Here is a 10,170-nt window from a genome sequence, read left to right as displayed (position 1 = left end):
TCTTCACAGGATTAAATTGTTGAAAGACTTGTGATAACAAAGAGGACCTTCGAACTATCGAAAATTCTTCGAAGCAACAAAAAGTCGTTCTAAAGAACGCAGAGTAAGTTTGCCGAAGTCACAAAAAAGTCGTTCCAAAGGGAGCGCAGTGTAAGTTTTCTGCTCCAAAGTCGTTCCAAAGGGAATGCAGAGCATACAGCGAAAAGTCAACGCTGATACCGCCTAAGTAAAAGGCGAAGCGCGAAAAGTCAACGCGAATACCGCTGAAAGTAAAAGGCGAAGAAGCTCCTAAGGGAGGCTTACAGCGAAAAATAAACGCTGATTCCGCCGAAGTAAAAGGCGAAGAAGCTCCTAAGGGAGGCTTATAGTAAAAAGACAATGCTGATTCAAAAGATTATGTGTTTTGTCGCAGGAATGTGTGTATCTTCGGAATGAACACCATCTTACATAGCATAACATCATCGCATCATTTCGCATAGCATAAGCATCATACATCATGTTGCATATGGCACAAGAGGTGGACATCATATTAATCTACAGAAGAACGTTTTGAAAAAAGGGAAAAATCATAATGTCACAAGGAGATACATTATTGATCTTCGGAAGTATAGCTTCGGAAAGTATCTTCACGAAGCCTGGATATTATTCATTAGAACACTGGATATTGTTGTGACAAAGAAAAATTCCTCTCCACGAAGCATGAAAAGAAGGGAAGGTGTTTTTTCGTCAAAGACTCAAAAGCGGTACGTGTAAAGTTTCATGCATCGTAAAGAGTTGAGCAATAAAAACGGGTATATTACATTCAGGATTACAAAATGTTACAATATATTACATTTCAGAAGTTTAATTTACAATAGTATTTAATCTTCTCTCAGAACAACTTCTGCAGCCTCATTCAGGAGCCGATTGACGACTTCGTCCATAATGGCTTCGGCCATCTTTTTAATTTCGTCGTCTCCTTTCGGCTGAGGGCCCGGAGACGCTTTAGCAGGATCTGAAGAAGGACAGGATACGGCTACATTGCTATTACAAATGGCAAACGAAGCTTAAAACCAAAAATTACAACACAATAAAAGCTATTAGTTAATACCTAATTGACCTTCGGGCTCTGCGCTCTTTTCAGCAGCCTCAGCCACTTCTCTAGCATCGTGAATGCCCTTTTCACTTTTTTGAATAACTTCTCCGGCCATTTCTCGGCCACCATTATCCCAGATATCGGTGAAAAATTTTCCACCGATCATGCTAGCTTCGGCCGAAGGATCTCTTGCATCTTCAAAGGACAAAGCAGCTTCGGATTGTGCTAAAATTTTTACATGTCCGCAGCCCTTCTTCTCTAAAATGGTGGCAATTCCTCTGGCACCAGAAAAAGCACATATATCTCCACGGCTATTTAAAATTTCTTCGAAGGCCTCAGCTTCGTGGTCGATCCATTCAATGGGACCTTCGGGATTGCCTCTTGTAAAGTTTTCTTCGCTTGAGAAGGCGCCGACCCTGGCGAAGCTAGCTTTTAACTTCTTAACACACTGTATAGATTTGTTATAGCATCTCTTCTTGGACGAACGAAGCTCTTCAACAGTTACTTCTAAGTGATCTGCCCATTGGTCGCTGAGTTCTCGCCTTGTTTCTGCAAGTATGCGTTCTTCCTTGGCTCTGGCCAGTTGTTTCCGAAGATCTTCAATTTCGCGCTTCTGAGCTTCAGCTTGACCCTTAAAAGAAGCTTCGTCTTCCTTTATTTTCTTTATCAATGAGTGTAATATTTTATCTTTTTCGAGGCCTTCGTTCCTCAGTTCAATTACTTCGGAACGAAGGTTGCTCAGGGCTATAGCACACCCTTCGTCTTCAGCATCTTTCTGTGCCCTGAGGGCATTGCTAAGTATCAGACCCTGCAAAGAGAAATATGTGTGTGTCAATAAATTTAAACAAACGAAAAATTTTGGTCTCAACAAAAAATACAAGGATCCCATTTGTCGCACCTTTAAGCTATTATAAGCCAGGCTGTCGGCCAGATCGTTCTTCGACAGCACCGAGAGCCCGTCTTCTAAAGTTGGGAACCCGAAGCTCTTGCTCATCTCCCGGCAGACAGAAATCTCCTTGCTGTCAGGGAGACAATACAAAAAGTCTTCTTCTCCACTACCATTGAATATTAACGCCCCCTTTGGATACTTCAGTTTTTGGGCGTAGCGCTGGGCCTCTTGCTCTTCTTTTTCTGATAGTTTTTTCCTCGAAGCATGACGAACAATATAATCACAAATTTTGGAGGATGCTTCGGGGGCAACGACACCGATTTCTTCAACAAAAGTTGGCTTTGTTATTTTTTCTTCCTCAGTTTCCAAGGATTTTATCTTTACGGGCTCTGAGGCCCCAGCTTCGGCTTTAGTTTCTTGCTCTGAAGCTTTTGTATCAGAAATTTCAGTTGTTGTTTCAGGAGTGGCAGCAGCCTTCTTCGGAGGTGTGCTTGAAGATTTGATTGTTTCCAGTACATCTAGCACATTAGCCATTCTCTTTCTTTTCGGAGTCACTGCTGGCACTTTTTGATTTTTTACTGTCTCAACATTTGCTGCAGGACTCACAACTTCTGATGCTTTTTCTTCAGATGGTTTTTTCACTTCTTCCATTTTTTCTGTGGATGGCGCTTCGGCCATTTTTTCGGTTTCTGGTAGCAAAATCTTCGGTTCTTCCAATTCTATCCTTTTTGGCGCTTCGGCCATTTCTGCAACTACTGGCAGCAAGGTTGGTTTGGTTGGCCTTTTAGCCTCGGTGGCCGAAGAAGTTTTCCCGGTAAACTCAGGCACCGAAGCTGGTTCAATATAGCGCGGCCGATGTGTGAGGACCTTTATCTTCTTTCTTTTCGGTTCTGGCTCGCTAGGAGCAATTTCAGCTTCTTCTTTTGCAGAGGTTGTGTTTTTTCTCTTCTGCCTTCGAATGGGATAGCAATAGTCAGGGTAGACAAACCCAATTGCATCAAATACCCGATTCAGCCTCTTCTTTTTTCGGCCTCCGAAGGCTGCTGACATCGCAGTATCTTCGGCCTTCGAATAAGCCCCAAGCAGTTCATCACTTAAATTTTCAATGCTTTTTAACCAGTCATCATCTGGCTCAACGAATTTATCTCCGAACTTGAAGGTGTACTTCAGTCTGACAAGTCCACCTTCGTCGGCCTCTTTTATGATTTCTTGCGGCATTTCCCATTTCTCCGCGAGCGGCCATACCCGGAAGGCAATATGCTCTTGTACTAAATCTCTCGTTCCAATAAAAGAACAGATAACGCCGAAGGCCCTCTGGCATTCTTCGGCAGCTTCATTCATTTCAACCTTCGGCCTCCGAAGGCCGAAGCTTTGCCAAATAGGGCGCATAATTATACCTTTGATATCTTCTCGTACCGACAGGTCATTCTTCACATAAAACCATTCTGTCATCCAGTCGCCGGGCCATCTCTTCCGAAAGGTTGGCACGGGACAGCTTGACCCGGAGCGAGAAACGAAACTGTAGCAGCCAAAATTATTATGATACTGTTCCTTACCCCAAGGTTTTGTTTCGTATGATAATTCGTGTATATTGCAGAAGCTTTTTGCATCAGGCTTCAGTCCTTGGCTTCTCACGGCCCACACGAAGATATTCAGCCTTATAATTGCCTCGGGGGTAAGTTGGTGAAGATAGACTTCGAAGATTTTCAACACCTCCACGACGAAGTTGCTCAAGGGAAATCGCAGCCCAGCTTTCAAAAAGCTTCGGTACACTACGACTTCATTCTCTTCAGGGTGTGGACAAGTCTTCTCCCCTTCGTCGGCCCTCACAATGGACAAATCCCGGAAATACCTCCCTCTCATGTTGACAAGATGATTCTCTTTGATAGTTGATTTACCATAAACTGAGTGGCTTGGTCGCCAGGGACGATCTTTGGAGTCTTCACCACCGCTGTCCACATCATAACTGTCGCTGTCACCAGTATCCTCAGACAAACCTTCTAGAATCTCCTTGGTGATTTTTTCCGTGTTGGTCTTCGACATCGCTATAAGAAACCCCAAGTTTTTCTCTTCGTCAAGACTCAGCTTCGTCTCAGCAGCAGCCTTCTTATCTCCAGACATCTTCGGAAACACTAAAAAACTGTTTTCAAAGCCGAAGCTTCAAAACTAAAAGCTCAGAAATTCTTAGTGCACAAAAGCTAAAAATCGAGTGAGCGAGAGCAGATGACAAGAGAGCGTGCCAAATGAGTTTGCGGTATGACCGTATTTATACGCCCAGTGCGTTGAAAATTGAAAGACCCCGCTTGTCAGTGAATGTTGCTATTCTAGCAAAGGGAAGGTGTTTTTTCGGACCTTCGGCGTAAAGCCTTCGTCCATATCGCAATCTAAATTTATTGTTTTAAACAAATTAATATTGCGAGGGGCTACTGTTGGGGGCCTTCGGCTTACGAAGGTCCTCAAAAACAGGATTTAACAGTATTTCTGGAGTTTAATGTGTGAACAGGTATCTTCGGACTCAAGTCGGTATCACAGCAGACCAGAATAATACGAAGGTTGATACAGCGCCGAAGGTGTGAGCAGGAAAGCTTCGGCATGATAGCAACAAAATGAAACCGACTTAAAGATGAAAAGGCTATTCAGACCTCGATAGATTACAATAGAATTATTATCAAATGTAAAGGGCATGAATGTAACTTTGCATAGGCTGTGACCTGTGCCTATAAATAGGTGAACAGTACCCCCGTACTGGGGAGGCTGATTTGGCATTCACTTTTGCGTCACGCTTGTACTTTCATCTCCTTCAAGTTGAAGGTACATTTGTAATCCAATGATTATTTCTGTTTATACATGATAATAAGACATAATTGTTTATGTTGTTCATTATATTTCTTATAATTCATCCTTCGTCATTATATAATATATTTATGAAGGTATGCCCTTCATAACCTTCGTCCGAAACCCATTATATCCTGAGAGGAATAATGCTTCGAAGGACGAAGGACTTTACCGATTAACATTTTCTATGTTGCCTTGTTCTTGACTCATAGCATTTGAGAACAAGTCCCCAACAGACGACACGCCCGAGCCCGAGAAGGCCTCGACCCTGCCCGAGGCACCCTCGGCTCAGCCCGAGGCACCCTCGGCCCCCGAGGGTGAGGCACTGTGCGTCGAGGAAGAGCGGAATGGGGTCCCGCCTAATCGAGACTGGCAGACCCCGTACCTGCAATATCTCCACCGAGGAGAGCTGCCCCTCGACCGAGCCGAAGCTCGGCGACTGGCGCGGCGCGCCAAGTCGTTCGTCTTGCCGGGGGACGGGAAGGAGCTCTACCACCGCAGCCCCTCAGACATCCTCCAGCGATGCATATCCATCGCCGAAGGTTAGGAGTTATTACAAGAAACACACTCGGGGGCTTGCGATCATCACGCAACGCCTCGAGCCCTTGTTGGAAACGCTTTCCGACAAGGTTTCTATTGGCCGACCGCGGTGGCCGACGCCACTAGAATTGTTCGCACCTGCCAAGGGTGTCAATTCTACGCAAGGCAGACGCACCTACCCGCTCAGGCTCTGCAAACAATACCCATCACCTGGCCGTTTGCTGTGTGGGGTCTGGACCTCGTCGGTCCCTTGCAGAAGGCGCCCGGGGGCTACTCGCACTTGCTGGTCGCCATCGACAAATTCTCCAAGTGGATCGAGGTCCGACCCCTAAATAGCATCAGGCCCGAACAGGCGGTGGCGTTCTTCACCAACATCATCCATCGCTTTGGGGTCCCGAACTCCATCATCACCGACAACGGCACCCAGTTCACCGGCAAAAAGTTCCTGGACTTCTGCGAGGACCACCACATCCGGGTGGACTGGGCCGCCGTGGCTCACCCCATGACGAATGGGCAAGTAGAGCGTGCCAATGGCATGATTCTGCAAGGACTCAAGCCACAGATCTACAACGACCTCAACAAGTTTGGCAAGCGATGGATGAAGGAACTCCCCTCGGTGGTCTGGAGTCTGAGGACAATGCCGAGCCGAGCCACGGGCTTCACACCGTTCTTTCTAATCTATGGGGCCGAGGCCATCTTGCCCACAAACTTAGAATACGGTTCCCCGAGGACGAGGGCGTACGACGACCAAAGCAATCGAACCAACTGAGAAGACTCACTGGACCAGCTGGAAGAGGCTCGGGACACGGCCTTACTACACTCGGCGCGGTATTAGCAGTCCCTGCGACGCTACCACGCCTGAGGGGTTCGGTCCCGAGACCTCCAGGTGGGCGACTTGGTGCTTCGACTACGACAAGACGCCCGAGGGCGGCACAAGCTCACGCCTCCCTGGGAAGGGCCATTCGTCATCGCCAAGGTTCTAAAGCCCGGGACGTACAAGCTGGCCAACAGTCAAGGCGAGGTCTACAGCAACGCTTGGAACATCCGACAGTGTTGGGGGCCTTCGGCTTCCGAAGGTCCTCAAAAACATGATTTGACAATGTTTTCCAAGAAAAATATGTAAACAGGTACCTTCAGAGTCAAGTTACGAATATACAAGAGCATGGTTAAGACGAAGCTTGACTGGGACGGAAGGCGATCACGACGAAGGATAAGACGATCACGAAGCTATGTGCAGAAAAGCTTCGGCATAACGACAGAAAAGGGGAACCGACTTAAAGATGAAAAGCCAAATTAGACCTCGAAGAGTTACTATAGAGTTATTGATAAATGTAAAGGGCATTAATGTAATTTTGCATGGGCTGCGACCCGTGCCTATAAATAGGTGAACAGTATTCCCGTACTGTTCACGCTGACTTGGCATTTGCTTTTGTGTCACGCCTGTACTCACATTCCTTCAAGCCGAAGGTACATTTGTAATTTATTATTGTTTACACAAGTAACATAAGTAAAAAATGAAGTAATAACAACGTTTGAAGAGATTATGTTATTTTCTGTATTTTGTGTATGAATGTATTTCATCTTTTATTATGATCATGAAGGTATGTCCTTCATGACCTTCGTCCAAAATTCATTATATCTGAAGGGAAATAATGCTCCGAAGGACGAAGGTCTTTTGATATTTAACATTTTATGTTGCCTTGTTCTTAATTCATAGCATTTGAGAACAAGTCTCCAACATTGGCGCCCACCTCCGGTGAACTCACTTCCATTTCTTGAGCTTTGAACACCTTCGGCAAGCATCACCTTCGTCATGCCACCGAAAAAAGCTTCAGCGACAGGGGCTGCCACTCTGCAATCGCTGGACCCCAATCAGGACGTCCTTTCTCTTAGGGAGGCCCGAAGCCAGAAGAGGAAGGCTACTAGTCCAACGCCTCTGGAGGACGACTTGGACCAGGAAATCCAAAACCTAGAGATGCTCCAGCAACAGGTGCAACGAAAGAAGGAGAAGATGACTCGTCTAGCTGACCTTCAGAGGCAGATAGATGAAGCGTCGGAAGAGGTTCGCCATCTTGTTCAAGATGACCAGAACCGAAGGCCTCAGCGCAGAGAGCTCCATCAGGAGGATTTCTACAATGAGGACGACTGGTATGAAGATTTCCATCATGGAAATTTTGCTTTTGATGATGCTTCTCCTCTATCAACAGAATTGCAGGCTACACCATGGCCCCAGTCTTACAAGCCACCTCAGCTCCCCATGTATGACGGTCATTCAGACCCGAAGCAATTCTTGATAAGCTATGAGGCAACCATATCTTCGTATGGTGGCAATACAGCAGTCATGGCAAAGTCTTTTGTCATGGCCGTCAAGAGTGTCGCTCAGACTTGGTACTCCTCTCTTCGGCCAGGGACAATCACCTCATGGCAGAAGCTGAAGGATATGTTGATAACCAGCTTCCAAGGATTTCAGACAAAGCCAGTCACCGCTCAAGCTCTATTCCAGTGTACCCAGGACCACGAAGAATACCTTCAGGCGTATGTCCGAAGGTTTCTGCGTCTGAGGGCACAGGCGCCAACAGTGCCCAATGAAATTGTCATTGAGGCCATGATTAAGGGACTTTGGCCAGGACCTTCAGCACAATACTTTGCCAGGAAGCCACCACAAACTTTGGAGAAGCTGCTCCAGAAGATGGACGAGTATATTCGAGCTGACAATGACTTCCGCCAAAGAAGGGAGGAAGCATTCAGGTTCTCTGAAATGACCAGGGGCTTCGGAGGAAGATTTCACCCGAGGCACGTTAGGTCAATTCATAACTCTACTCAAAGTGATGATAGAGGGAACCAGCAGCAAAGGCCACAATACTCTTCACAAGCTTCGGGGCAGCAGCAAAGATCTTTTCGGTCGCCAGCACCAAGGGGCAGAGGCGCCAGGGGCTTCGGGGGAAGATTTGGAGATCAGCCAAGAAAAAATTACTGCCTATTCTGTGGTGAAGACAAGGGCCACACCACCAGGATGTGCCACGTTACCATCCAGAAGCAAAAGGAGATAGCAGAAGCTGCAGCACAACAAAGTCAGCCGAAGCAGGTCATGCATACTGCTTCGTATCATTCGCCTTACATTCCAGAATATGTAGGCAATCACCCTGCAGCTTCTGTTGCTTCGGCAAGCCAACCCCAAGCATCTTGGCAACAGCCTCCACCGCCACCACCAACACAAAGAGGTCAGCAGCCAGAAGGGAGTCAGCGCACTAACCTTCAGCGGGACTTCAGAGAGGAGTCCGAAGCTCGCACAGTCAATAGCACTGTGCCAGAGTCGAAGCACATTTACTGACAAATATCCTACCTCGACAGCAGCTTTTCACATTTTCACATTCAGTATTACTTTCTTTTTAATAAGGAACAATTAAGGGTAGTTTTAACGTCTTTTATCGCCTTTCAATTTCTTGTAATAGTTTCGCTTTTTACCGTAATGAAAATATATCTTCTCCATAGACCTAAGCTGCCGAAGCATGAGAATTTATGTTGGCAAGGAGGATTTTCGAGTTATCAAAAATTTGTTCTAAGGAACGCAGTGCAATTTATTCGAAGCAGCAAAAAGTCGTTCCTAAGGGAGCGCAGTGTAAGTTTTCTGAGCCTACAGCGAAAAATAAGCGCTGATTCCGCTGAAAGTAAAAGGCGAAGAAGCTCCTAAGGGAGGCTTACAGCGAAAAATAAGCGCTGATTCCGCTGAAAGTAAAAGGCGAAGAAGCTCCTAAGGAAGGCTTACAGCGAAAAATAAACGCTGATTCCGCTGAAGTAAAAGGCGAAGAAGCTCCTAAGGGAGGCTTACAGCGAAAAATAAACGCTGATTTCATCAACCTTCGGCAAATATCATTTTGCACAACATTACATCATTACATCATTTGCATAGCATAACATCATACATCATAGTGCATCAACAACGCAAGAAGGGAGGTTTTGATATTGATGTCCGAAGATTGTTTTGGAGAACTAGTGACAAGGCACAAGAAATAGCCGTTGAAAAGTTATACCATCGTCAAACTCTGAAATGGAAGGATCTATTGATTATTGATTTTACAAGGATTGATTATTGATTTTTACGAAGCATGAAAAGAAGGGAAGGTGTTTTTTCGCCGAAGGCTCAAAAATGGTATGTGTATGATGTTTCATGCATCGCCAAAAATAGAATTATAAACAGCTAATTTGTTATATCCAAAGTTACACAATGTTACACATGATTTTCAGCAAGCATTACAATCTAAATATTTTTACAACAGCATTTAATCTTCTTTTAAGACTACTTCTGCAGCTTCGTTTAAAAGTTGTCAACAACTCTATCCATGATGGCTTCGGCCATTTGTCTAATTTCGTCATCCCCTTTGTGTGAGGGCCTGGAGCTAGCTCAGCAGGTTCTGAGGGAAGAGAAGATACAGATACATTATTACAAACCATGAACAAGTTCGAAATCAAAAGGTTACAACGAAGATCCAATTATTACTAATTAGTACCTATTTGCCCTTCGGGCCCTGTACTTTTCTCAACAGCCTCTGCTACCTTTCTAGCATCGTGGATGTCTTTTTCGCTCTTTTGAATAATTTCTTGGGCCATTTCTCGGCCGCCGTTGTCCCAAATATCGGTAAAACATTTTCCGCCGACCATGCTTGCTTCGGCTGAGGGGTCTTTAATGTCTTCGGAGGACAAAGTAGCTTTAGATTGCGCCAAAGATTTTACATGCTCGCAGCCTTTCCTCTCCAAAACAATAGCAATTCCTCTAGCACCCGAAAAAGCACATATGTCTCCGCGGCTATTCAGGATTTCCTCGAAGGCCTCA

The sequence above is a fragment of the Zea mays genome, chromosome 4, assembly GCF_902167145.1.
Source record: "Zea mays cultivar B73 chromosome 4, Zm-B73-REFERENCE-NAM-5.0, whole genome shotgun sequence".
In the NCBI taxonomy this organism is placed as follows: Eukaryota; Viridiplantae; Streptophyta; class Magnoliopsida; order Poales; family Poaceae; genus Zea; species Zea mays.
Note: the sequence above shows the minus strand (reverse complement) of the source record.